Raw genomic sequence first — 27,874 nt, 5'->3', positions numbered from 1 at the left:
AATGTAAAACTACTGGAAAAAAAAAATTTATATGCAAGGTGTATAAGAAAAGTAAAATACACCTTTGGTAAAAGGATTATAAGGAGGCATAAGAAGGTACATTTTTACTTACATTAAAAAGTTTTTTAAAAAGTATTGTTTTGAAGGTTTAAGCAAGTTTTAAAATGCTAATTGTAAAGAAAATTCTGTGTGTAAACTTATTAGCTAAAGTTACAGACGTAACATCCAGTTCTTCTGTGAACTGGACATTAAAGTAAAAGCATAACAGGTTTCTCTTAAAGCACCAACCTGCTCTTTAGCAAAAATTATAGAAGGTTAAAAAGAGTCTATAAAATCTTACCTTACGGTCAAACATTTAAAATTAAATAAATATATCTACAAGGTTTTATTAAAATTGGGTTTAACATTAATAACACACTAATATAAAGATAAAATTTAGCTTATCCTGTATAAAAATCATACAAGAAGCACTGATAAATGTAAAATGGTATTTGGCTTTCCTTGGTTTAAAAACTAATAAAAATAGGTGCTAAAGGACATTTCTCAGTAAAAAGGCACTAAGGACTATAAAGTCCACTGCCAAGGTCCCCACATATAAAACAAAAGGTCAGTTTCCTAAAAATTACATACTTGGTTTATCTTCCACTTTCCTTTCTTGCAAAAAAAAAACCAAAAAACTAAAAGTCTTTTAGCACATGTACCATCCCTAGAATTTCCAGTAAACCAGCACCAGCCTGAAGATCACATTCTCATCAAAGGGTGGAAAGAAGAAAAACTCGAGCCATCCTGGGAAGGACCCTACCTTGTGCTGCTAACCACCAAGACTGCTGTTCGTACAGCAAAAAAAAAAAAAAGGATGGACTCGTCACACCCCGAGTCAAGAAAGCACCACCCCCTCCAGAGCTGTGGGCCATAGTCCCAGGGGAAAACCCTACCAAACTAAAGCTAAGAAAAATTTAACTCTTTTCATCTATTCTGTTGCTCTTTCTTCTTTCCTCGTTCTATTGCTGACCATCTAGTTATTAACATAACCAAGTCAATTTCACCTCAAACTATTGCATTTAATGCTTGCCTTGTTATACCCTGTGAGGACTTGCCAAGTCAAAGATAGCTGTCTACTTCAGAAAAGTACTTCTGTCCCTCTTGACTCTCCTTAGACTGGGCATTAGTAAACTAGGACCATTTAATCTAGGGAGATTTCGATAAAGATCCCAGGGCCAACCAGGAGTCTTGCCCCCCGATGTAGAGCTTACATGCCATAGTTGGTCCAAAGTTCTGTGGACCACTAAAGAGCAAGGATGGACTGCCCCAACTGGTTTTTGTAATTTCCTAAAACCATACATTCATTTTACTAGAGGATCATAGAAGTTAAAGACTTAAAACAAACTTTAGCAATTAAGACAGGATACCAAGATGCAAATGCCTTGTTAAAATGGATCAAATATTCTATCTGCATGTTAAACAAAAGCAATTGTTATGCTTGTGCGCATGGCAGGCCAGAGGCCCAGATTGTCCCCTTTCCACTAAGATGGTCCTCCAGTCGACCAGGTGTGGGCTGCATAGTAGCTCTTTTCCAGGATTCTACAGCCTAGAGTAACAAGTCATGCCAAGCTCTCTCTGCTATATCCCGAAGTCCAGCACCCTGCAGGTCAGCCCCTGAGGGCCATCCAGCCTCCGTCTCCCAACACTGAGTCCACTTCATGTCTCTCACAACGGGGAGGAAACAGCATTCCTTGGAGACCTGAAAGGATGCAGTGAGCTTAAGAATTTTCAAGAGCTAAAAAAAAACAGAAAAACGTTATACCTATTTCAGATTGGTCTAAGTATTATGAGTAGTAGGTTTTAGAATATAGCCATGAACAGTGTAGGCAAAACCTCAACATCACTGAGTTTAATTGCGTGTATGTGAATGGAAATATATAGTAACAATAAGTATATAATGCAATTTCAGATACTGGTATGTGCTTTTCTTGCTACTGTATGAGCTTTTCTTATAATCCTGTGAAGCTGAAAAAGGGAGGCGGAGAGAGAGAGAGAGAGAGAGAGAGATTGAGAGAGAGACAGAGAAAATTTACATTTATTACTGGTTTTAAAATTGTCTTTGTTTTTGACCACCTGATTAGTCATAAACCGCTAATGCTTTGTGTCGCCCATACAATTGTGTACATTTTTCTTTGAGTTTTAATTTTTTTACTTTATATAGTTCTAAGCTGTAATATTGAACACATAATCTTATCATTACTGTAAAGTCATCATTATTGTATTATACTTTAATCAATGTAAATTGGTCATTTACAATTTTAATACATTTGCTTGGAATTTACTTATCTACTAAATATTTTGCTGCAAAAAAAAAAAGAATTTTCAAGAGCTTATCAGTCAGCCCTTGTTCATCCCCAAGCAGATGTGTGGTGGTATTGTGGTAGACCTTTACTGGGCACTCTGCCGAATAACTGGAGTGGCACTTGTGCTTTAGTCCATCTGGCTATCCCTTTCACCCTGGCATTTCATCAACCATAAGAAAAAAAATAAGGCCAGGCGCGGTGTCTCAAGCCTGTAATCCCAGCACTTTGGGAGGCCGAGACGGGCGGATCACGAGATCAGGAGATCGAGACCATCCTGGAGAACACGGTGAAACCCCGTCTCTACTAAAAAATACAAAAAACTAGCCGGGCGTGGTGGCGGCGCCTGTAGTCCCAGCTACTCGGGAGGCTGAGGCAGGAGAATGGCGTGAACCCGGGAGGCGGAGCTTGCAGTGAGCGGAGATCCGGCCACCGCACTCCAGCCTGGGTGGCAGAGCAAGACTCCGTCTCAAAAAAAAAAAAAAAAAAAAGAAAAAGAAAAAAAATAAGACATTGTAAAATGAGAGAAGCCCCTTATGGGTCTTTCCACTCTCATGTCTATTTAGACACAACTGGAGTCCCACGAGGAATACCAGATCAATTTAAAGCTTGAAATCAAATAGCTGCAGGATTTGAGTCAGTATTTTGGTAGGTGACAGTTAATAAAAATGTAGATTAGATAAACTACATCTATTACAACCAACAGCAATGAGCTTTTCATGAGTTAAAAGAAAAACTCATGTCGGCCCCAGCCCTGGGGCGGCCTGACCTGACAAAACTCCTTCCACTCTATGTGTCAGAAAGAGAAAAAATGGCAGTTGAAGTTTCAACCCAGACTGTAGGGCCCTGGCCAAGGCCAGTGGCCTATCTCTCAAAACAACTAGACAGGATTTCCAAAGGCTGGCTTCTAAGTCCAAGGGCCCTAGCAGCAATGGCCTGTTAGCACAAGAAGCAGATAAACTAACCCTTAGGCAAAACCTGAATATAAAGGCCCCCCATGCCGTAGTAACTTTAATAAATACCAAAGGGCATCATTGGTTAACAAATGTTAGATTAACCAAGTACCAAAGCTTGCTATGTGAAAATCCCCACATAACCATTGAAGTTTGCAACACCCTAAACCCCACCACCTTGCTCCTGGTATCAGAGAGCCCAGCTGAACACAACTGCATAGAGGTGTTGGACTCAGTTTATTCTAGCAGGCCCAACCTCCAAGACCATCCTCAAGCATCAGTAGACTGTGAGCGGTACGTGGACGGGAGCAGCTTCACCAAACCCTGCAAAGTGACTCTGAAGAAGACGACAAGCCCTGCTCCAGTCACACCCGGAAGCTGACTGGTCCACACACGGCTGAAGCATGAGGAAACTCATCGCGGGACTAATTTTCCTTAAAATTTGGACTTGTACAGTAAGGACTTCAACTGACCTTCCTCAGACTGAGGACTGTTCCCAGTGTATACACCAAGTCACTCAGGTAGGACAAAAGGTTGCTACAGTCCTATTATTTTATAGTTATTATAAGTGTGCTGGAACTCTAAAAAGAACTTGTTTGTATAATGTTATTCTATACAAGGTATGTAGCCCAGGAAATGACCAACCTGAGGTGTGTTATGACCCATCTGAGCCTCCCATGACCACAGTTTTTAAAATAAGATTAAGGACTGAGGACTGGTGGGGGCTCATAAATGATATGAGTAAAGTGTTAGACAAAACAGAAGAAAAAGGGGTGCCCAAACAAGTCACCTTAAAATTTGATGCCTGTGCCATCATTAATAGTAATAAGTTAGGAATAAGGTGTGGTTCTCTTAATTAGAAAAGAGGCTATATGGCAGAAAATAAGTATATTTGTCATAAATTAGTACTGTGTAGAAATAAATGTAAATACTGGTCTTGTGTCATTTAGGCCACTTGGATTGAAAAAAAAAAAGATCCAGTCCACCCTCAGAAAGGCAAAAAGGCCCTTCCTGTACTAAGCAACAATGTAACCCCTTAGAGCTAGAAATAACCAATCCCCTTGATCCTCGCTGGAAAAAAGAGGAGCGTGTGACCTTAGGAATTGACGGGGCTGGACTGGATCCTCGAGTAAATATCTTGGTTCGAGGAGTTTACAAACGCGCTCATGAGCCAGTGTTTCAAACTTTCTATGATGAACTAAATGTGCCAGTACCAGAAATTCCAGGAAAAACAAGACATTTGTTTTTGCTATCAGCCAAGCATGTAGCCCAGTCTCTCAGTGTCACTTCATGTTATGTATGTGGAGGATGTAATAGGAGATCAATGGCCATAGGAAGCCCGAGAATTATTACCTACAGACCCAGTTCCCGATGAATTCCCAGCTCAAAAAAAATCACCCTGATAATTTCTAAGTCCTAAGAGTCTCAATTATTGGACAATATTGCATAACTAGAGAAGGAAAAGAATTCACTCACCCCGTAGGATGACTTAGTTGTCTGAGACAGAAACTGTATAATGGTACCATAAAAACAGTCACTTGGTGGAGTTCAAATCACACAGAGAGAAATCCATTTAGTAAATTCCCAAAGTTGCAAACTGTGTAGATCCACCCGGAGTCCCACTGGGACTGGACAGCCCCCACTGGATTATACTGGATATGTGGACATAGAGCTCACACCAAATTACCTGACCAGTAGGCAGGTAGTTGTGTTATTGGCACTATTAAACCATTTTTCTTCCTACTGCCCATAAAAACAAGTGAACTCCTAGGCTTCCTTGTCTATGTTTCCCAGGAAAACAGAAGCATAGCTATAGGAAATTGAAAAAATGATAAATGGCCCCCTGAGAGAATCATAACAATATTATGAGCCTGCTACTTAGGCACAAGATGGCTCGTGGGGATACAGGACCCCAATTTACATGATTAAGCGTATCATACAGTTACAAGCTGTCTTAGAAATAATCACTAATAAAACCGCAGAGCCTTGACTATTCTGGCCCGGCAAGAAACTCAGATGAGAAATGCTATCTATCAAAATAGATTAGCTCTCGACTACTTGCTAGCAGCTGAAGGAGGAGTCTGTGGGAAAGTTAACCTTACTAATTGCTGCCTACACATAGATAATCAAGGGCAAGTCGTTGAAGACATAGTTAGAGATATGACAAAACTGGCACATGTCCCCATGCACATGTGGCATGGATTTGATCCTGGGGCCATGTTTAGAAAATGGTTCCCAGTGCTAGGAGGATTGAAAACTCTTATAATAAGAGTTATAATAGGCCGGGTGCAGTGGCTCAAGCCTGTAATCCCAGCACTTAGGGAGGCCGAGACAGGCGGATCACGAGGTCAGGAGATCGAGACCATCCTGGCTAACACAGTGAAACCCCGTCTCTACTAAAAAATACAAAAAACTAGCCAGGCAAGGTGGTGGGCGCCTGTAGTCCCAGCTACTCGGGAGGCTGAGGCAGGAGAATGGCATAAACCTGGGAGGCGGAGCTTGCAGTGAGCTGAGATCCGGCCACTGCACTCCAGCCTGGGCAACAAAGTAAGACTCCGTCTCGAAAAAAAAAAAAAAAAAAGAGTTATAATAGTAATAGGACATGCTTACTGCTCCTTTGTTTGCTACCTGTACTTCTTCAAATGATAAAAAGCTCCATCGCTATCTTAGTTCACCAAAATGCTTAAGCACAAGTGTATTACATGAATTACTATCAGTCTGTCTTGCAAGAAGACATAGGTAGTAAAAATGAAAGTGAGAACTCTCACTATTGAGTGAGAGTCTCAAAGCGGGGGAAGAAGGGAGGAGACCACCCCTCATATTGTCTTATGCCCAATTTCTGCCTCCAGAGAAAGAAAAAGTAAAAACTAAAAGGCAGAAATGAAATCCACTAGCAGACAGCCCAGCGCCACACCCTGGGCCTGGTAGTTAAAGATCGACCCCGACTTAATTGGTTATGTTATCTATAGATTACAGACATTGTATAGAAAAGCACTGTGAAAATCCCTATCCCGTTTTGTTCTGATCTAATTACTGGTGCATACAGCCCCCAGTCACGTACCCCCTGCTTGCTCAATCGATCATGACCCTCTCATGTGCACCCCCTTAGAGTTGTGAGCCCTTAAGAAGGACAGGAATTGCTCACTCAGAGAGCTCAGCTCTTGAGACAGGAGTCTTGCTAATGCTCCCAGCCGAATAAACCCTTTCCTTCTTTAATTCAGTGTCTGAGGAGTTTTGTCTGCGGCTTGTCCTGCTACAACCAAAAGACATCTATTAGAAGGTTCATAGAAACACTATCAGTACTAGTCAAATACTAGAAATAAATACTGTCCATCATCTGTAGAATGGATAAACAAAGCATCCATTTACAGAATATTACACAACAATGCAAAAAAAAAAAAAAACACAAGAGAAATTTGTTGCATATTTGCTGCATGCAACAACACAGATAAAACTCACAAACTGTTGAGTGAAAGAATCAGTTACAGGACAGTCCATACAGGACGATATATGGTGGGTGAAAATTCTGGCTGCATCACATCTTTGTATACCGACACTTAGTATATGAAGTTCAAAACAGAGGCAAAACTCATGTGTGGCATGATGGTTGTTACCCTTTTTTAAAAGTTTTAAATTATTTTTTAATCTTTTGAGACAGGGTCTCACTGTGTCACTCAGACTGGAGTGCAGTGGCAAGAGCATAGCTCTGTAAACTCAAACCCCTGGCCTCAAGTGATCCTCCTGCCTTGGTCTCCCAAAGTGCTGAGATTACAGGTGTGAGCCACTGCACCTGGCCAATAGTAGTATTACAGCAAAGAGGTCATAGCCCAGACCCAGGAGAAGGTTCTCAGATCTCGTGCAAGAAAAAATTCAGGGAGAGTCCACAATGCAATGTGAAAGCAAGTTTATTAAGAAAGTAAAGGAATAAAAGAATGGCTATTCCATAGACAGGGCAGCCCCGAGGGCTGCTGGTTGCCCATTTGCATGGTTATTTCTTGATGATATGCTAAACAAGAGGTGGATTAGACATGCCTCCCCTTTTTAGACCATATAGGGTAACTTCCTGACATTGCCACGGCATTTGTAAACTGTCATGGTGCTTGTGGGAGTGTACTAGTGAGGACAATCAGAGGTCACTTGTGTCGCCATTTTGGTTTTGGTGGGTTATGGCTGCCTTCTTTACTGCAATCTTTTATCAGCAAGGTCTTTATGACCTGTATTTTGTGCTGGCCTCCTGTCTCATCCTGTGACTTAGGATGCCTTAAGCGTCTGGGGATGCAGCCCAGTAGGTTTCAGCCTCGTTTTGCCCAGCTTCTATTTAAGATGGAGTTTTCTGGTTTACACACCTCTGACAGTAGCAACCCTTGAAAGTGAGACGGTGACTAGATGGGAGTGAGGGGACTTCTGGTGCAGTGGTCACATTCTGTTTCTTGTCTGTGCATTGGTTACATGGGTACATGGGTGTGTTCACTTTGTGAAAGCCACGGAGCTATACACTTTTGATTTCTGCACTTTTCTGTATACATGTTGTATTTCAATACAAATGTTTTTTTTGTTCTTGTTTTTTGTTTTTTTTCTTTAGACGGACTCTTACTCTGTTGCCAAGGCTGTAGTGCAGTGGCATGTAGTGTAGTGGTGCGATCTCGGCTTACTGCAACCTCCGCCTCCTGGGTTCAAGTGACCCTCCTGCCTCAGCTTCCCAAGTAGCTGAGATTACAGGCGTGCACCACCACATCCAGCTAATTTTTGTACTTTTAGTAGAGACAGGGTTTTATCATGTTGGCCAGGCTGGTCTCGAACTCCTGACCTCATGTGATCTGCCTGCCTTGGCCTCCCAAAGTGCTGGGATAACAGGTGTGAGCCACCCAGCCTGGCCAATACAAAATTTTTAAAAGCAACATTTGAAAACTGTAGCACTTGCTCCTTCAACCTGGGTTGTAAAGTGAGGACAACAGCAACCTGGAACAAGCCTCTAGCCTCTAGCTTACCTGAGCTGAACATGTAGCAGGAGAGAGAACTAAGGCTTTGTGTGTGTGGTTTCTTTTTGTTTGTTTGTTTGTTTTTTCGTTTTTTTTTTTTTTTGAGACTGAGTCTGGCTCTGTCGCCCAGGCTGGAGTGCAGTGGCGGGATCTCAGCTCACTGCAAGCTCCGCCTCCCGGGTTTACCCCATTCTCCTGCCTCAGCCTCCCGAGTAGCTGGGACTACAGGTGCCGCCACCTCGCCCGGCTAGTTTTTTGTATTTTTTAGTAGAGACGGGGTTTCACCATGTTCACCAGGATGGTCTCGATCTCCTGACCTCGTGATCCACCCGTCTCGGCCTCCCAAAGTGCTGGGATTACAGGCTTGAGCCACCGCGCCCGGCCTGTGTGGTTTTTTTTGTTTGTTTTTTGAAGTCCTTAGAAAATAATGCAGCACTCTAGGCCTTCTAGTTGTCCTCCTAAATCTATTTTCCATCTTCCTGGATACATGGCTGCCTAACCAGAGGCTACATTTCCCAGCCTCTAATATTGGGCTAATGAGGAGGCAGGAGTGAATGATCTGAGCCACTTCTTGCTATTTTGCATTTACCCTTTCTCAGGTGCCTCAATGTGGAGATGGCAAGGACAGCAGCAGCAACAGCACTTGGGAGCTTGTCAGAAAGGGAAATTCAGGTTACAGCTCTTGTAGAATTTGTCTATCAGGTTTTCCTGTCTTCACTGGAACTCCACAACTCCCAACAAAAAAAGAAATGGACATATTCAGTTGACCTTTGAACAACGAGGGAGGGAGGGGCTGGGGTGCCACCACCTGCACAGTCCAAAATCTGAATTAACTTTTTTTTCTTTTTTTTTTTTTTAAGACAGGGAGACTTGCTCTGTTGCCCAGGCTGAAGTGCAGTGGTGTTATCTCGGCTCACTGCAACCTCCACTTCCTGGGTTCAAGTGATCCGCCCATCTCAGCCTCCCAAGTAGCTAGGATTACAAGTGTGCACCACCACACCTGGCTAATCCTTGTATTTTTAGTACAGACAGGGTTTCACCATGTTGGCCAGGCTGGTCTCGAACTCCTGACCTCAAGAGATACACCTGCCTTGGCCTCTCAAAGTGCTGAAATTACAGGCGTGAGCCACCGTGCCGGGCCTGCATTAACTTTTGATTCCCCAAACACTTAACTACTAATACCCTACTGTTGACTGCAAGCCTTACAGATAACCCAGTTGATTAACACATATTTTGTATGTTATATAAATTATTACTATATTCTTACAACAAAGTTAGCTAGAGAAAACAAAATGTTATTAAGAAAATCATAAGGAAGAGAAAATTACATCTACTATTCATTAAGTGGAAATGCATCACCACAAAGGTCTTCATCCTCACCATGTTCACACTGAGTAGGCTGAGGAGGAGGAAGAGAAGGGGTTGGTCTTGCTGTATAAAGGGTGATAGAGGCAAAGAAATCTGTGTATATGTGGAAATCTATGTATATGTGGATCTGCACAGATCAAACCCGTGTTGTTCAAGGGTCAACTGTTCTTGGTTCCCACCTGAGACCTAATGAATCAGAGACCCTGTGACTGGGCTCAGCAATTTGTGTGTAAACAAGCCCTTGGGGAAATCTAACACACTCAAGTTTGAGGACCACTGATTTACAGGAGTCAACAAACCTTTTCTGTAATGGGACAGACAGCAAATATTTTAGAGATCCCAGGCCATACAGTCTCTGAGGCAACTACTTAGCTCTGCCATTGTAGTGCAAAGTAGCCGGAAGACAATCTGTAAATGAATGGGTTAGCGGGATTTGGCCTAAGGTGGGACTCAGAGAATTAGGTATATGCTTAGAGTACAAGTAACCGCCAGGCAAAATAGTTTTCTTATCTTTGAGCAGAAGAATGTCCTCTGAGTCTCCCTCATGCCTCTTATCAGTCTTAACCTCTACTCTGAGCATACCGGAGTGACCAGTGCTGAATCCTTTATCCTCTGTGGCTGAGCCCTCCCTTCCAGGTTCCTTACTTCTTGCACCCTGCAAAATCTGCTCTGTGAAATTCTATAATAACCCTTGTGTAAGTATTAAAGTCTACTAACAGCCAATAATGCCACTTGGGGTGGAGGCACTGGCATTTTAATTTGGGGCAATGCTCGCTGGGCAGGGGGAAGATTGTGTCCCAATACTGTCTTGGGCCAACTGGTGGGTCTGTGGAGTAGGAAGCGCTTCCAGTTTCCCCAAAATCGCTTTCGGGAGAAAGACTGCTTTCGCGTAATTTCTGATTTGTCTTTTTCGAGTTCAGATTTTCCCAGAAGAAAAGCAAAGACCTGCCGACTTTATTTTTATTATTATTATTATTTTTTAGACTGAGTCTCGCTCTACTGCCCAGGCTGGAGTGCAGTGGTGCGATCTCGGCTCACTGCAACCTCCGCCTATCGGGCTAAAGCGATTCTCGTACCTCAGCCTCTCAAGTAGCTGGAATTACAGGCATGTGCTTGTATTTTTTAGTAAAGACATGGTTTCACCGTGTTGGCCAGACTAGTCTCAAACTCCTCACCTCATGTGATCCGCCCGCCTAGGCTTCCCAAAAGGGATTACAGGCCTGAGCCACTTGCGCCCGGCCAGATCTGCCGATTTTTAATCCCACCTGGGTGTAGAGTGAGTGCAGGGTTCCTATGGCGCTGTTTGCAGTTTTGTTCCGTTCTGGCTTCAGCTTTCCTACAGGGAGCCCCAGCTGAACATACCGTCAGTCCCTCCTTCCGCTGGGCCTGACCCCCTGGGCTGGGAGTGCCTGGCACCCTCCAGGGAAGGGAGCAGCCCAGGTGGGTTTCCCCTTCTACCAAGCAGAGATCACTTCCCGCCACGTCTGTCTGAACTGCACCTGCTCGGTCACAGAGCCAAGGCAGCAACCACCTCTCTCTCTGTTTCTCATAAGTGAGACCCAGGGGAAGGCCCTTTCTCTGTCTCGTATCCATTAGGTATCTTAGTCACAACTCAAAATGGGTTTAATAGGGAATTTCCCGACTCGTTTCACTGAAAACTCTAGGGATAATTCTGGCTTGAAGCACAGCTTGATTCAGGGGCTCAAACACTACCACAGGGCCTGGTTTCTCACTCCGTCCAGCAGCCCTCCTTGTTGGCTCCATTTTCAGACAGGCTGGCAGGTGATGGCGGCGGATCCAGGCTTCTTTCTCCCGGGTGCACAAGCAGCAGGGCGGGCCTCTCTACCCGCAAAGCCTCCTCACACCTCATTGGCTCCAAACCGGTCACAAACTGCCCCTGAGCCGTTTCCTGTGGCTGGTAAAAGATCAATGCTGATTGGCTAGTTGTGATCCGTGTGCCCTGCCCTGGGGCTGGGATGGAGCCACTGGAAGCGCACAGAGGGAAAGTGAAGGAGGGGTGTGTCAAGGAAATCAGAACCCAGCTGCCCTTACTGAGAGAGTGCGACTGGATGAATCTTAATGTGAGGTCGCCCAGACTCTAGTATTCAATTGCAAGTAGTTTGAGAGATGATTTCAGGGAGTAGGGAAGCAAGATAAGAAAAGGAAGAGAGCCAATAAAGAAAGCTGCTTTATCGGCCGGGTGCGGTGGCTCACGCCTGTAATCCCAGCACTTTGGGAGGCCGAGGAGGGCGGATCACCAGGTCAGGAGATCGAGACCATCCTGGCTAACACGGTGACACCCCGTCTCTACTAAAAATACAAAACATTAGCCGGGCGTGGTGGCGGCGCCTGTAGTCCCAGCTACTCGGGAGGCTGAGTCAGGAGAATGGCGTGAACCCGGGAGGCGGAGCTTGCAGTGAGCCGAGATCGCGCCACGGCACTCCAGCCTGGGCGACAGAGCGAGACATCGTCTCAAAAAAAAAAAAAAAAAAAAAAAAGAAGAAGAAGAAAAAGAAAAAGAAAAAAGAAAAGAAAAGCAAAAAGAAAGCTGCGTTATCAGCAAGTTACCTCTGCGGGCACCTGGAGCCCGCTCCTCCTGGAGAGCTTGGGAGACGGTGTAGAAGATGCTTCAGAGTTCTCCCAACAGAGCGGCGAGAAAGCTGCAGTGTGAACCCGACAGCTCCTCATCTATCTTTGACAGAGAACTTTCAGCTTGCCCTATTTGCCAGCCTAGCTTGCTCTTCAGGAAGGGGCGGGGGCGGGGAGGAGGAAGTGGGAGAGAGAGAGAGAAAGAGAACCTTCCGGCAGAGGAGGACTTAGAGGTGTTTGCAGTAGCCAGCGCTCAGTGTGTAGGGGTGCATGCCAAGGGGTTGTGCATGGCATATGGGCAGTGTCTGCCACAGGGTGCTGACAACAAACGTCCTGTTCCTTTCCCGCATCCCATCCACCAGGAGTCTTTTCCCATAGTAAGGACTAGGGCCTTCTCTGGCCCATCTAGGCAAGACGCCATTCCTTCTTCTGATAAATGAAGAATATCAAACCCATAAACACAGAAATAAAACAGTACCCAGAGTTTCCCTTAGTATTAAACATACCCTATTTCACAGGGACGTCTCCTGCAAAAGGAAAAAAACAGAGTCCTGGGCCAGAGGCTAAAGCTCTCTAAACCGCGTGGTTGACTCATTGGGCAGGAACAGATAAGCTGAATTTGAGACAACTCCACCCGGACCGTGTGGAACAGGGTTGGGAAAGGGTAGGTATTCAAACAGAACTCGGAGCTGTCACTGGGAGTGGAGTGGCTGGACGCTGCACCAAAATTCCCCACAGATGTTGGCTGCAATGGCAACTCTTTTATTTGTTGATGTACAAATATGCAACATCCGTGAGTTCCCCAACACGAGTATGACAATTTAACCTCTTTACATTCCCTACTTCTCCGCTCTCTTTCTCCCATTATTTAATTATTAAATTCTATTAGTTACCTTTGTAACTTTATTTTATTTTATTTTATTTTTTGAGACGGAGTCTTGCTGTGTCACCCAGGCTGGAGTGCAATGGCCAGATCTCGGCTCACTGCAAGCTCCGCCTCCCGGGTTCACGCCATTCTCCTGCCTCAGCCTCCCGAGTAGCTGGGACTACAGACACCCGCCACCTCGCCCGGCTAGTTTTTTTGTATTTTTTATTAGAGACGGGGTTTCACCGTGTTAGCCAGGATGGTCTCGATCTCCTGACCTCGTGATCCGCCCGTCTCGGCCTCCCAAAGTGCTGGGATTACAGGCTTGAGCCACCGCGCCCGGCACCTTTGTAACTTTAAAAAGAAGACCTTTATTTCTTTTTCTTGATTCATTAACCAAATTTTTAAAAATATATTTTATTTTAAAAAGTATTTTATGGGCTATTTGCTTGGTTCTTGGTGTCTGGCTCTTCTGATTTTGTTTTCTTTTTCTCTTTCTTTCCTTCTCTCCTTCCTTCCCTTCCTTCCTTCCCTTCCTTCCCTCCCTTTCTTCCCTTCCTTTCCTTCCTTCCTTCCTTTCCCTTCCCTTCCCTTCCCTTCCCTTCCTTCTCTCTCTTTCTCTCTTTCTTTCTCTTTCTTTCTTTCTTGCTTTCTTGCTTGCTTGCTTGCTCGCTTGCTTTCTTGCTTGCTTTCTTTCTTTTGGACAGAATCTCACTCTGTTACCTAGACTGGAGTGCAGTGCTGCAATTTTGGCTCACTGCAACCTCTGCCCCCCAGGTTCAAGTGATTCTCTTGCCTCAGCCTCCTGAGTAGCTGCAACCACAGGTGCATGCCACCACACCCAGCTAATTTTTATATTTTTAGTAGCGACAAGGTTTCGCCATGTTCGTCAGCCTGGTCTGGAACTCCTGACCTCAAGTGATCTGCCCGCCTTGGCCTACCAAAGTGCTGGGATTACAGGTGTGAGCCACTGTGCCTGGCCTCTGATTTTGTTTTCTTTCAGAAAATATTTTGACTGGGTGTGGTGGCTCACGCCTGTAATACCAGCACTTTGGGGAGGCTAAGGAGAGAAGACTGCTTGAGCCCAGTAGTTTGAGACCAGCCTGTACAACATAGTGAGATCCTGTTTCTACAAAAAATACAAAAATTAGCCAGGCATGGCAGTGCATGCCTGTAGTCCCAGCTACTTGGGAGACTTAGGCTGGAGCCCAGGAGGTCGAGGCTACAGTGAGCCATGATCGCACCTCTGCACTCCAGCTTGGGCAAAAGAGTGAGACCCCGCCTTTCTGTCTGGCAGCAGCCATCAGGTAAGCCACAGTGAGTGCATACAAGTACATCCAGGAGGGAGAAGCAGTCTGATCTCATGCGCTTTCTTCTGAGGGTCCGCTGATGGCAGTACTGCCAGCGATCTGCTCTCTGCAGGGCTCCCCAGTCCACCCGGCCCCATAAAGTGCACCGACTGAACTACAGGGCCAAGCTAGGTTACATTATATATAGGATTTGTGTGTGCAGTGGTGGCCAAAAACACCCAGTTCCTAAGGGTGCAACTTACAGCAAGCCTGCACATCATGGTGTTAACCAGCTAAACTTTGCCTGAACCCTCAGTCCATTGCAGAGGAGCAAGCTGGACACCACTGTGGGGCTCTAAGAGTCCTGAATTCTTACTGGGTTGAAGATTCCACATACAAATTTTTTGAGGTTATCCTCATTGATGCATTGCATAAAGCTATCAGAGGAAATCCTGACACCCAGTGGATCACCAACCAGTCTACAAGCCCAGGGAGACACGTGGGCTGACATCTGCAGGCCGCAAGAGCCATGGCCTTGGAAAGGGCCTTAAGTTCCACCACACTATTGGTGGGTCTCGTTGTGCAGCTTGGAGAAAACTTGATACTCTCAGCTCCACCGTTGCCACTGATACAAGTAAAGTTTGTAAAATTCATACCTAATAAACAATTTAGGACAGTCAAAAAATAAAAATAAAAAATAATGAGACCCTGTCTCAAACAAAACACAAAATGTTTTGAAAAGTTTTTTATTCTTATTTTATACAGTAGAGACATACACTACATAATAATTAGCTGATCCTTAATAACTGAGACCCTTGAAGGATTTCACTGGTAAACTGGGCCTAAATCTTGTTCTTCTGTCTTTTTAAAATTGATATATTATAGTTACACATATTTTGAGAGTACGTGTGATATTTTGATACATGTGTGCAATGTGTAATGATTAAGTTAGGGTAATGAGGCTATCTATTACCTGAAACATTTATCTTTTCTTTGTGTTGGGAATGTTACAATTCTCCTCTAGCTATTTTGAAATACACGCTAAATTATTGTTAACTATGATTTCCCTACTGTACTATTGGACTAGAACTTATTCCTTCTATCATATTGTATTTTTGTGCGTATTATCCAACTTCTCTTCATCTCTACTTCCCTCTACTAAGTCATTCTTAAAAGGTAATTTTTCAAACTTTGTTTTCACTTTATTTTAGATGTGTCTTTGTGTAAGGAGTTTATCACTGAGTTTTTTGTTTGTTTGAGACCGAGTCTCACTCTGTTGCCCAGGCTGGAGTGCAGTGGTGTGATCTCAACTCACTGTAACCTCCACCTCCCGGGTTTGAGCAATTCTCAGGCCTCAGCCTCCAGAGTAGCTAGCACTACAGGTGTAAGCTACCACGCCTGGCCAATTTTTGTATTTTTAGTAGAAATGGGGTTTTACCGTGTTGGCCAGGCTAGTCTCAAACTTCTGACCTCAGATGATCTGCCCATCTTGTCCTCCCAAAGTGCTGGGATTACAGGTGTGAGCCACCACACCTGGCCCGTTTGTTTTTAGATGAAGTTTTGCTCTTGTTGCCCAGGCTGTAGTGCAATGGCGTGATCTCAGCTCACTGCAACCTCCACCTCCCATTCAATCAATTCTCCTGCCTCAACCTCCCAAGTAGCTGGGATGACAAGCATGTGCCACCATGCCCGGCTAATTTTTGCATTTTTAGTAGAGACAGGGTTTCACCATATTGGCCAGGCTGGTCTCAAACTCCTGTCCTCAAGTGATCCGCCCACCTCAGCCTCCCAAAGTGCTGAGATTACAGGTGTGAGCCACATCACCCAACTAATCAACTGATTTTTAAAATAGGGGGATTGTACTGGAATATGCAGGCAGACCGAAAGTTTTCACAAGGATCCTTAAAAGAGGAAGACAGCCTGGGCAACATGGCGAGACCCTGTCTCTACAAAACAATAGCCAGTTGTGGTGGCAACCCATCCATAGTCCCAGCTACTTGGATGACTGGGGCAGGAGAATCACCTGAACCAGGAGACAGAGGTTGCAGTGAGCCAAGATTGCACCACTGAACTCCTGGGCAATAGAGCAAGACACTATCCAAAAAAAAGAAAAAAGAAAAGAAGGAAAAAAGAAAGAAAGAGAGAGAGAGAGAGAAAGGAAGGAAGGAAGGAAGAAAGGAAGGAAGGAAGGAAGGGAAGGAGAGAGGGAGGGAGGGAGGGAAAGAAAGAAAGAAAAAGAAAGAAAGAAAGAAAGAAAAAGAGAGAAAGAAAGAAAGAAAGAAAAGAAAGAAAGAAAGAAAGAAAGAAAGAAAAGAAAGAAAGAGAAAGAAAGAAAGAAAGAGGACAGCCTGGGCAATAGCGTGAGACTCCGTCTCAAAAAAAAAAAAAAAAAAAAAAAAAAAGAAAGAGGAAGAAAAATAAGGCAGGGCACAGTGGCTCACGCCTGTAATCCCAGGACTTTCAGAGACCTAGGCAGGCAGATCATCTGAGGTCAGGAGTTCAAGACCAGCCTGGACAACATGGTGAAACCTGCTCTCTACTAAAAACACAAAAATTAGCCAGGTGTGGTGGGCACCTGTAATCCCAGCTACTTGGGAGGTTGAGGCAGGAAGAATTGCTTGAACCTGGGAAGCAGAGGTTGCAGTGAACCAAGATTGTGCCACTGCACTCCAACCTGGGTGACAGAGCGAGATTCCATCTCAAAAAAAAAAAAAAAAAAGAAAGAAAAAGGGAAAAAAATTGGGAGAGGGAGGCAGAAAAGGAGGTTGGAGTGATGGACATGGGAATTCAACTTGCCATTGCCGGCTTCGAAGATGAAAGGGACTGTGGGCTGAGGAAAATGGGCAGCCTCTAAAATCTGGAAAAGAGAAGGGTATGGATCCTCCCTTAGGGCCTGCAGAGAGGCATACAGCCTGCCGACCCTTTGCTTTTATCCCAGTGAGGGGCGTGTCAGACCTCTGACCTTCAGAACTGTAAGATAAGAAGTTTGTATTGTGTTCAGCCATGACATTTGTGGTAACTTGTTACAGCAAAAATACAAATCTAATAGAAGCAGAGTACCTACATAATATTTTGGATTTCTTCTGCATAGGAAAGTTAGTTGTCTTTTCTCACCCGTGTCATCTAATCTTTAGGAAAGTTGTATTTTTATTCTGGTGAATATATGTAAATGTATGCAATATACTTAGACTCAGTTCTCTATTCCTTTAGACATTAGGTGAGATGTTCACCTCCTGCTATGAACAATGGTAAAACTATTATGCTTTTCTTCCTTTCCTTTCCTCTATCATCTAATGCTAGCAATAAAATTATCTTTGCAAATTTTAATTGTATGCTATAAAATATGCTGTATTGCGTTCAATTCACATGCCTTCCCAACTTGACTCAGCTATGTATTCCCAGGTCCCCTCCGAGCCACAGTCAGTGATTTTAGAAGTATTCTGGCCTTCCCTGGGCTTCCACCATGTAATGGACCGCTGGGTCCGCAGCTGCCTCCTAGAAACTGGGTCAATTGTGATCCCCCTCCTTCACCATCAGCCTAGTTTTCCATCCAGATTGAGGAAGCCCTACTTCTTTGGCCTCCTCCCATTGTTAATGGGCTCAGGTAAAGTGCAGCCTTGCAGGGCTCTGACTTCTCCAGAAGATACTGGGGGAACCACAGAGTGCAGTTAACACAACAAAAGTTTACTACAAGTTCCTTGCAAGGGCTTCTGATAATAAGGTGCCTTGAAGTCATGAAACTCCAGAGTCAAAACTGTCCATGTACTCCCAAATGATTTCTCTACATTGAGAAAGAAAATTAGTGTGAGCAAAGAGGTGTGTTATTAGACCAGAGGTAAGTATGAGATGAGATTGAGCTATCACGGTTCACAGTTATGGGCTAGTGGGAAAGATACTCAATTATAGCTGGACAGTTTTGGTTCTTTGAAGTTGTCTCCACTATGTAATTAGCGCCTTTTAGTTAGCTCTCATGGGCAATAATAGAAATTGCTATATCCCTAAATCCTTTCATATGTTGTTGGAAATCACTCAATAGATTTTTTCCTAAGGGTTTTATTTTCCTTTGTTTTATTTGTTTGTTGATAGAGACAGAATACAAAAATAGGAAAACAGACCTAAATAACTCATGAGCCAAGGAAAGATTCACAACAGAAATGAAAACTGAATGACAATGAAGATGTGACATAGCATAATGTGTGGAATATACCTAACGCAGTGCTTACAGGGAAATTTATAGCTTAATAAATATATTAGAAAAGAAGAAATGCTTCTATCTCAAGAACCTGTAGGCTAGGCACGGTAGCTCATGCCTGTAATCCCAGCATTTGAGGAGGCTGAGGCAGGAGGATCAGTTGAGGACAAGAATTTGAGACCAGCCTTGGCAACGTAGTGAGACCCCATCACTACAAAATTTTTTTCAAAAACATTAACCAGGCAGGCTGAGCATGGTGGCTCACACTTGTAATCCCAGCACTTTGGAAGGCTGAGGCTGGCAGATCACCTGAGGTCAGGAGTTTGAGACACGCCTAGCCAACATGGTGAAACCTCATCTCTACTAAGAACACAAAAATTAGCTGGGTGTGGCAGTGGGCACCTGTAATCCCAGCTACTTGGGAGGCTAAGGCAAGAGAGTCTCTTGAACCCAGGAGGTGGAGGTTACAGCGAGCTGAGATTGCATCACTGCACTCCAGCCTGGGTGACAGAACTGTTTAAAAAAAAAAAAAAAAAAACCCAGGCAAAGTGATGCATGCCTATAGTCCTAGCTTTTCAGGAGGCTGAGGTGCTTGAGCCCAGGAGTTAGAGGCTACAGTGACCTATGATAGAGTCACTGCACTCTAGCCTGAGCAACAGAGGAAGACCCTGCCTCTAAAAAGGAAAGAAAGAAAGAAAGAAAGAAAGAAAGAAAGAAAGAAAGAAAGAAAGAAAGAAAGAAAGAAAGAAAGAAAGAAAGAAAGAAAGAAAAGAAAGGAAGGAAGGAAGGAAGGAAGGAAGGAAGGAAGGAAGGAAGGAAGGAAGGAAGGAAGGAAGGAAGGAGAGAGAGAGAGAGAGAGGGAGAGAGAGGGAGGGAGGGAGGAAGGGAGGGAGGGAGGGAACTGTAAGAAGAATACCAGATAAAACCTAAAGAAATTTGAAGAAAGGACGTAATGTAGACAAGAGGCATGGCAGCTGCTGGGTTGAAATCAGCAGCTTGGGGTCCACATATAGAAGAGGCTCTATTAGATATAGCCAATACACCTTTTCTTTGTCATTCCTGCTGCTGTAACAAAATGCCACAGACTAGGTGATTTTAAAAGAACAGAAATTTATTTCGTTTGGTTCTGGAGGCTTGGGAGTCCAAGGTCTCAGTCAGCACTGGTGTCCAGTGGGGGCTGCTCTTTGCTTCCAGGATGGTGCCTTGTTGCTGCATCCTCACCTGCTGGAAGGAGGGCGGACTAGAGGGGTAAACTCTCTCCGAACCCTTGTTTATAAAGGGATTAATCCATTCACAACAGTGGAGCTCTCATGACTTAATGACTTAATCACTTCCCAAAATGTGCACCTCTTAATCCCACCACAGTGGGCATTATGTATCAACATGAAATTTGGAGGGGACACCAGGACACCATATTTAAACCATAGCAACCTTGTTTCTTTTCTTTTTTATTTTTATTTTTTATTTTTTGAGACAGAGTATCACTGTGTTACCCAGGCTGGAGTGAAGTGGCGTGATCTCAGCTCACTACAACCTCCACCTCCCAGGATCGAGCAATTCTCCTGCCTCAGCCTCCTCAGTAGTTGGGACTACAGGCATGCGCCATCATGCCCAGCTAATTTTTGTATTTTTAGCAGAGACGGTGTTTTACCATGTTGACCAGGCTGGGCTTGAACTCCTGACTTCAGATGATCCGCCTGCGTCAGCCTCCAAAAATGCTGGGATTACAAGCGTGAGCCACTGCATGCAGCCCTTGTTTCATCTTTTACCCTGTTTCAGAATTATCTTTCTATTGTAGACGTGACCATCTACCCTCCTGCTCAAAGCTTTTCATGGCTTTTTTTTGCCCATAGAATGAAGTCCGAATAATTTTGCATGTTTCAGAACCTTCAAAACCTTGCCTACCCTATCTTCCCAGCCATATTTCCTGTCCCTTTATTATCCCTGTGGGTGTCAGAGATGACTGGTGCTCCTCCAAAAATTTGTGCTGCTCATTCCATAGCATGGAGCTGTCTCTTAAAGATGGATTCCCATGCAGGGACTCCATTTCCCACCCTCCTTGTATCTATGTGTGGCCAGATGGCTAATGCTTTGCAATAGAATGAGAATAGAAGTGACATGTATCACTTCTAGGCTGGATCTTTTTAAAGTGGATGGAGAATCCCCATTTTTGTTCTTCTTCTGCTTGCTAGAGCCAAGGAGAACCGAGGTCCTAAAGATGGCAGAGTCACACAAGGGAAGCAGTCTGGGTCTCCAAGTCATTCCGTAAAGAAAAGCTGCCTTGCTCGCCTCTGAGTTGGCTTCATTTTTACTGTTTTTTTTTTTTCCATGCAGAGACAAAAATAATCTGCTGCAGATTCTAGCTCACATTCTGCCAGTTTATTAACTGCAGCTCAAAGAGAACTCAGGCCAGGCGCCGTGGCTCATGCCTGTAATTTCAGCACTTTGGGAGGCCAAGGTGGGCAGATCACTTGAGGCTAGGAGTTCAAGACGAGCCTGACCAACATGATGAAACCCTATCTCTACTAAAAATACAAAAAAATAGCCAGGGCATGGTAGGACACACCTGTAATCCCAACTACTCAGGAGGCTGAGGCAGGAAAATCACTTGAACCCAGGAGATGGAGGTTGCAGTGAGCCAAGATCACGCCACTGCACTCCAGCCTGGGCAACACAGAGTGACACGCCATCTCAAAAAAAAAAAAAAAAGAAAAAGAAAGAAAGAAAAGAAAAAGAAAAGGAAAAAAAGAGAACTCATGTTTATTGTGAATGTGAAAGTCATAGGCTTGATTCTCATGTGGCTACTTCAGGTCACATGTGAATCCCTGAGCCATTCTCATATTTGAGATGTTTTGGCCTGGCCTAGGTCACTGATCCACTTCTGCAATTGAAGGTTGGAAAACACATAGCCTGGGCTTGAAGGAGACGTGTTCCCCGCAATAGCTATTGAGTATGCAAAAAGAAACACACCCATTCAGTGGGCTCAGGACTTAAAGGGAAAGTATCGTCCTAAGGCTGTCTCAGGCCTTCTTCCATGCACAGGGGCTAAATCCCCACACGACTTCTCCAGCAAAAGACTGTGGCTCTTTTCTTCTCTGAGAGACAGGGAGAGACTCCATCTCCTAACCACATACTCTTCATCTTTCCTCGTGCCCTTCTATGGAGATCAGTGATGTCAGAGACAGGTGGCCAGAGTTGCTGCTTCTTCCACCTTCATTTTCTTCCACAACAGGCTGAGACCTGACATTCTTCAAGAGGGTGGAAAGAACTCTGTACGTGACATTTGAACTAATACCTGAAGGATGACAAAGGAGCAGTGGGGACACCATGGATAACCAAGGCGCCGAGGTGAGAAGGAACACGGGTTGTTGGAGGAAGGGAAGGAGGTCGGTGTGGATGGATCGAGGGAGGCCAGGGAGAGGTCAGAAGGAGACAGGCTCAGAGAGGGAGGCAGAGGCCTGATCAGCAGGACCTTGTGGGCTGGGGCAGGAGTTTGGATTCTTTTCTACTCATGGTGGAAAGTTGTTGAAGAATTTTTACATAGCATGATTTATTCTAGCTTTCCAGAAATTCCCCTTTCTTACTATGGAGAGAATGGATTGGAAGGCACAAGGCAGGAGTTAGGAGACCAGCTGGGAGACAAGCAATGCTGCAGGGTGGGGACTAGGATGGTGGCATCCGAGTGAAGACAGGGTGGGCTGGCGTGGTTAGAGTTGACAGCGTGTGGACGGGTGGTGAGAGAAAGGAAGGATCAAGCATGACTTGGAAGTTTCTTGCTGTGGCTGCTGAATGAACGCCATTTATTGAAATGGGGAAGCCTGGGGCATGCGGAAGGAGAGATTGAGGGGAAACATCCAAGCCTTTTCAGACTTACTGGGATACTTGTAAGACATTCAGATGAAGATACCAACAACTGGATCCATAAGAATCTGGAACTCTAAGAAAATTGTGGGTTGCATTTATGACTTTGAATTCATGGGATTTAACACTAAGAAATGGGTAAGAGCTCCTTGGGACAGAATAAAGGTAGAGAAGATGAAAGGGCCAGGGCCAAGTTCTGAGGAAGAGTTGAGGATGAAAACCAAAGGGGGAAGGAGTTCCATGGAAGGAAGAGTAAAGGAAAAAGTGACAAGTGTGGCACATATTGTAGAATATATTGAGGTTCTCAAACAATTATCAGAATCACCTGTTGAGCTTGTAAAGCCCAGATTTCTGGGTCCAGAGTTTCTGACTCAGTGAGTCTGGGGTGGTACCTAGGAATTTGAGTTTCTAACTAATTCCCAAGTGATGCTGATGCTGAGAGCTTGAGAACCACACATTGAGAACCACTGATACAGTGACACTTTCAACATGTTTATTTATGAATGGGGACCAGAGAGCTAGAAGAAGTGGGGATAGAGGAGGATTTTTTAAGATGAAAGACAGAACATCTGCTTGCTGATGGAAGTGTTCCAGTAGAGTGGGGGAGATGAATGATGCAGAAGAGAAGGGGATAAGTGAAGGGACAGAGTCCTTGATAATTCAAAAGGGACCTGGGCTTGCATCATCATAAAGGCTTTGGCTTCCATAGGAAGATGGACATTCCTCCACAGTGGCAAGTGTGCATAGGTTTAGAGGAGTTGAGGTTGGAGACTGGGCCAGCTTCCATTAGGAGCTTTTATATTCTCGGTAAAGAATGGAGAGCTCACCTGGAAGCTTTTATATTCTTTATTCTTAAGGAAGAATGAAGGGAGAGTGGAGAAAATGGTTGGGGAGATTTAAGGCAAGGGGGAAAGGCTATGAACTGGTTGTCTGGGGCAGTGGGAAGTCAAGTTTCCTAACCTAGTGTAACAGGACTTTCTGGAATCATGGAAATGTTCCATAACCTGCATTAGTCACATGGGGCTGCTTATATTTAAGTTAATTAAAATTAAATAAGAATAGAAATGTAGTTGCTTGGTCTCACTAGTTGCATCTCAAGTAGCGATGGTCTCACAGAGCACACAGTTGGCCCAGGAGCTGTGTTGGGTGCGTGCTGGAGGCCCATGAAACCAGCCAGCCATGCTTTGCAATTTTCTTCTAGCAATGCTCACCAGCTCAGCAGCAGGCCCAGGGAAGGTGAGAGATACAGGCCTCTCAGGGTCAGGTTTTTCCAGCCAAGCAGGACAAAAGGAGAGAGGCCCAGAGCACCAATGGTATTGGGGAAGGAGAGATTTTAATGCTGGGCTGGAAAACCTACACTAGGAAAGAACAGTGAAGTTGCAAGAGGTCTATCTCATGTAAGATTATCTTACTTTTATCTTCCCTTTTTCTATAACTCTATCTCAGCGATTAAATTGTTGATAAGGGGACATTTCTTTTTATGCAAGTATTCCAGCTAGTGAAGAAGGAATGATAGAATTAGAGGATCAACAATCTATAAATTCTGGCCAGGTGTGGTGGCCTATAATCCCAGCACTTTGGGAGGCCAAGGTGGGCTGATCACTTGAGCTCAAGAGTTTGCGACCAGCCTGAGCAACATGGTGAAACCTCATTTCTACAAATGAAATAAAACAAAACATTGTCTGGACGTGGTGGCATGTGCCTGTAGTTCTAGCTACTAGGGAGGCTGAGGGAGGAGGATTGGTTGAGCCCAGGAGGTGGAGGCTGCATGAGCCAAGATCACACCATTACACTCCAACTTTGGCAACAGAGTCTCAAAAACAAACAAACAAAAAACAACTATAAGTTCTACTGAAATAATGGGTATAGGCAGTGATCATTAGTGCTTGCTAGAATCACAAAAAAGAAAGACAAGGCATTTTGAGCCTTCTGATAGAAGTACTCAACACCACTTAATGCACCCTTGCCAAAAAAAAAAAAAAAAAAAAAATCAACTCTGACTCTAATCAAGTTTCTAGATCTAGCAATCAATTTTGGTCTGGGTGTGGTGGCTCACACCTGTAATCCCAGCACTTTGGGAGGCCAAGGCGAGTGGATCACCTGAGGTTGCGAGTTTGAGAGCAGCCTGATCAACACAGAGAAACCCTGTCTCCAGTAAAAATACAAAAATTAGCCGGGCATGTTGGTGCATGCCTGTAATCCCAGCTACTGTGTAAGCTGAGGCAGGAGAATCACTTGAACCTGGGAGGTGGAGGTTGCGGTGAGCCGAGATTGAGCCATTGCACTCCAGCCTGGGCAACAAGAGCGAGACTCCATCTCAAAAAAAAAAAAAAAATCAATTTTGGAAAACACAAGGGACTAAGGAACATGTTAGCATCAGAGGTATAGAATCGTAAAATCCAGACTGTGGAAAATTCTTCTGAATAAACAACCTGCTTGCTTTCTTTCCTCCTTCCTTCCCTTCCCTGCCCTCCCCTCTCCTTCCCTCCCCTCCTCTTCCCTTTCCTTTCTTTCTTTTTTGGATGGAGTCTCACTCTGTTGCCCAGGCTGGAATGCAGTAGTACGACTTCGGCCCACTGCAACCTTCACCTCCCAGGTTCAAGGGATTCTCCTGCCTCAGCCTCCTGAGTAGCTGGGTTTACAGGTGCACACCACCATGCCCAGCTAATTTTTTTTTGTATTTTTAGTAGAGATAGGGTTTCACCATGTTGGCCAGGCTGGTCTTGAACAATCTGCTTTCTTCAAGAATAAGTTACAAGGGAAAAATAGAGATGGAGGGGGAACCTAAAAGAGATTCATGACACACATCAACAATAATCAGATTGTGGCTATATATTTTTGTAATACAAACTGAAATAGTAACAGACAAAATTATGCCCCTGGGTATATTTCAGGATAATCCCAATGGATGGAGTCATTTGCTGATTATCATAGCTGGTGGATGGGCACCTGGGGCTTCATCATACTATTCTACTTTATGTATATTTGAAATTTTTCATAATAGAAAGGTTAAATAGAAGTAACACTTCCTACACTAGATACTGTATCCAGATGGGAGCCTGCCTCGCTCCTTCTTTTCACAACCAATCTTCCTGAAAAAATGATCTCTGCCACTTCTTCACGTCCTTGCCTTCCATTTGTGTCTTTAGACCCAGCAGTCTTGAGTTCCTCTACCAGAACTAAGGCCCCCAGAACCTCTAAGCCATGGGACACTTTTCTTTTTTTTTCCTTTTTTTTTTTTTTTTTTTTGAGACGGAGTCTCACTCTGTCGCCTAGGCTGGAATGCAATGGCGCAATCTCAGCTCACTGCAACTTTCGACTCCCAGGTTCAAACGATTTTTGTGCCTCAGCCTCCAGAGTAGCTGGGATTATAGGCACCCACCATCATGCCTGGCTAATTTTTGTATTTTTGTAGAGACAGGGTTTCACCATTTTAGTCAGGCTGGTCTTGAACTCCTGACCTCAGGTGGTCCACCCGCCTTGGCCTCCCTAAGTACTGGGATTACAGGCATGAACCACTGCACCTGGCCCAACTCCCTCACCACACCTTCCTTTCCAAACGCTCTCCAAACCAGGACAGCTAGAATCGGACAGCGAGGACTCACATGTCAGCTGGCCACACTCTGGCTTGTTGTTCTCATTGGAGAGCCTCTCTAAGTCTCCATCTCCCCATTTCTAAAGTGATGATAATAACAGTGTTTCCCTGTCCTGAGTATCGATTCCTATGTAACAATCTACCCCAAAACTTACAGGCCTAAAACACTATTTGTGATGATCTTTTATGGTTCTAGGGGTGAATGGTCTCAGCTGGGCAGCTGTCACTTGCCTCATGCAGTTACAGGCAGATGGTGCCAGAGGCTTGTGTCATCTTCATTTACATCCCTGGCCCTAGACTAGGGCAGCTGGAGCAGCTAGAGCTGGTCAGGCGTCACTCTCTCCATGAGACCTCTCCGGGCAGCTGGTTTGTGCTTCCTTTCAGGATGCTTGGACCTCTTATATGACAACTGGCTTCCCCCAGAGTGAGCACTCGCGGAGACACGAGGCAGAAACATCTGATTTTTTATAGCCCACAGCGTGGCACGGCATCCCTTTTACTACATTCAAAACTGCTAAAGTTCAAAAGGAGGGGACAGTGAAGTACCAGGAAAAAGTCTCAAAGTCATTCAGCCCTGAAATAAACCCCACCTTCTATTGTAAAAAGCTCTCTCTCTTCTCTTTCACGCTCTCTCTCTCTCTGCCAACATCCTTTAGATCAGGGTTTATCAAAATATGAATGTGTTACTTATTTGGCTGCAAGAAACAGCACTGGCTTAAACAATAGAAGTATTTTTCCCCTCATTATAAGCCTCTCATTATCACACCTCAGCCTCCCAAGTAGTTAGGACTACAGGTGCACACCACCACGCCCTGATAATTTTGTATTTTTGGTAGAAACAGGGTTTCTTGCCCAGGCTGGTCTCAAACTCCTGGACTCAACCAATCCTCCTGCCTTGGCCTCCTAAAATGTGATTATAGGCATGAGCCACTGCACCCACCTAATGTGATGTTTCAATACAGTATATAATGTGTAATGCTCACATCAGGTAATTGGCATGTTCGTCATCTCATTTATCATGTCTTTATGTTGGGAACATTTAAAATCCACTTTTCTAGCTATATGAAAATATACGATAAATGATTGTTTATTATAGCCGCTCTATAGTGCTGCAGAACGTTGGAACTGGCCGGGTGCAGTGGCTCATGCCTGTAATCCCAGCACTTTGGGAGCCAGAGACGGGCGGATCACAAAGTCAGGAGATCGAGACCATCCTGGCTAACACGGTGAAACCCCGTCTCTACTAAAAATACAAAAAATTATCCGGGCGTGGTGGCGGGCGCCTGTAGTCCCAGCTACTCCGGAGGCCGAGGCAGGAGAATGGCGTGAACCCGGGAAGCAGAGCTTGCAGTGAGCAGAGATCAAGCCACTGCACTCCAGCCTGGGCGGCAGAGCGAAAAAAAAAAAAAATAACATTGGAACTTATTCCTCTTATCTAGCTGTAGTTTTGTATTCAGCAACCAGCCTCTAGTCATCGCCCCCCTCCTCTGCTTCCCAGCATCTAGTAGCCATTGCTCTGCTCTCTACTTCTATGAGATCAACTTTTTAAGCCTCCACACGTGAGTGAGAACATGCAGTATTTATTTTTCTGTGCCTGGCTTATTTCACTTTTTTTTTTTTTTTTTTTTTTGAGACAGTTTTGTTCGTGTTGCCCAGGCTGGAGTGTGATGGCACAGTCTCGGCTCACTGCAACCTCGGCCTCCCGGGTTCGAGCGATTCTCCTGCCTCAGCCTCCCGAGTAGCTGGGATTACAGGCACCCGCCACCAAGCCCAGCTAGTTTTTGTGTTTTTAGTAGAGATGGGGTTTCACCACGTTAGCCAGGCTGGTCTCAAACTCCTGC

At 44.6% G+C, this 27,874-nt stretch overlaps 1 long non-coding RNA gene, 1 other non-coding gene and 1 pseudogene across 3 annotated transcripts; 2 read left to right on the top strand and 1 right to left on the bottom strand.

The window, feature by feature from the left end:
- Window positions 1–407: 407 nt before the first annotated feature.
- Window positions 408–12,425, bottom strand: LOC139358515 (uncharacterized). 2 transcript variants are annotated; one of them, XR_011613559.1, is made up of 5 exons: window positions 12,211–12,425; window positions 11,376–11,557; window positions 8,864–9,005; window positions 6,441–6,548; window positions 408–1,777 (listed from the first exon to the last, which is right to left on the bottom strand). It is a non-coding gene; the product is annotated as an uncharacterized lncRNA (long non-coding RNA). The 2 variants fall into 2 exon arrangements; XR_011613560.1 differs by lacking the exons at window positions 6,441–6,548; window positions 8,864–9,005 and having other exon boundaries at window positions 414–1,741; window positions 12,211–12,394.
- LOC112427576 (U7 small nuclear RNA) lies at window positions 8,944–9,004 on the top strand. The gene has a single exon (XR_003019224.2). It is a non-coding gene; the product is annotated as a U7 small nuclear RNA (small nuclear RNA).
- Window positions 12,426–13,013: 588 nt separating the features above from the next.
- LOC105486886 (large ribosomal subunit protein eL15-like) lies at window positions 13,014–15,070 on the top strand (annotated as a pseudogene).
- Window positions 15,071–27,874: the final 12,804 nt, after the last annotated feature.

This window comes from Macaca nemestrina, chromosome 15 (genome assembly GCF_043159975.1).
Source record: "Macaca nemestrina isolate mMacNem1 chromosome 15, mMacNem.hap1, whole genome shotgun sequence".
Classification (NCBI taxonomy): domain Eukaryota; kingdom Metazoa; phylum Chordata; class Mammalia; order Primates; family Cercopithecidae; genus Macaca; species Macaca nemestrina.
This window is presented reverse-complemented; position numbering and strand designations above follow the sequence as displayed.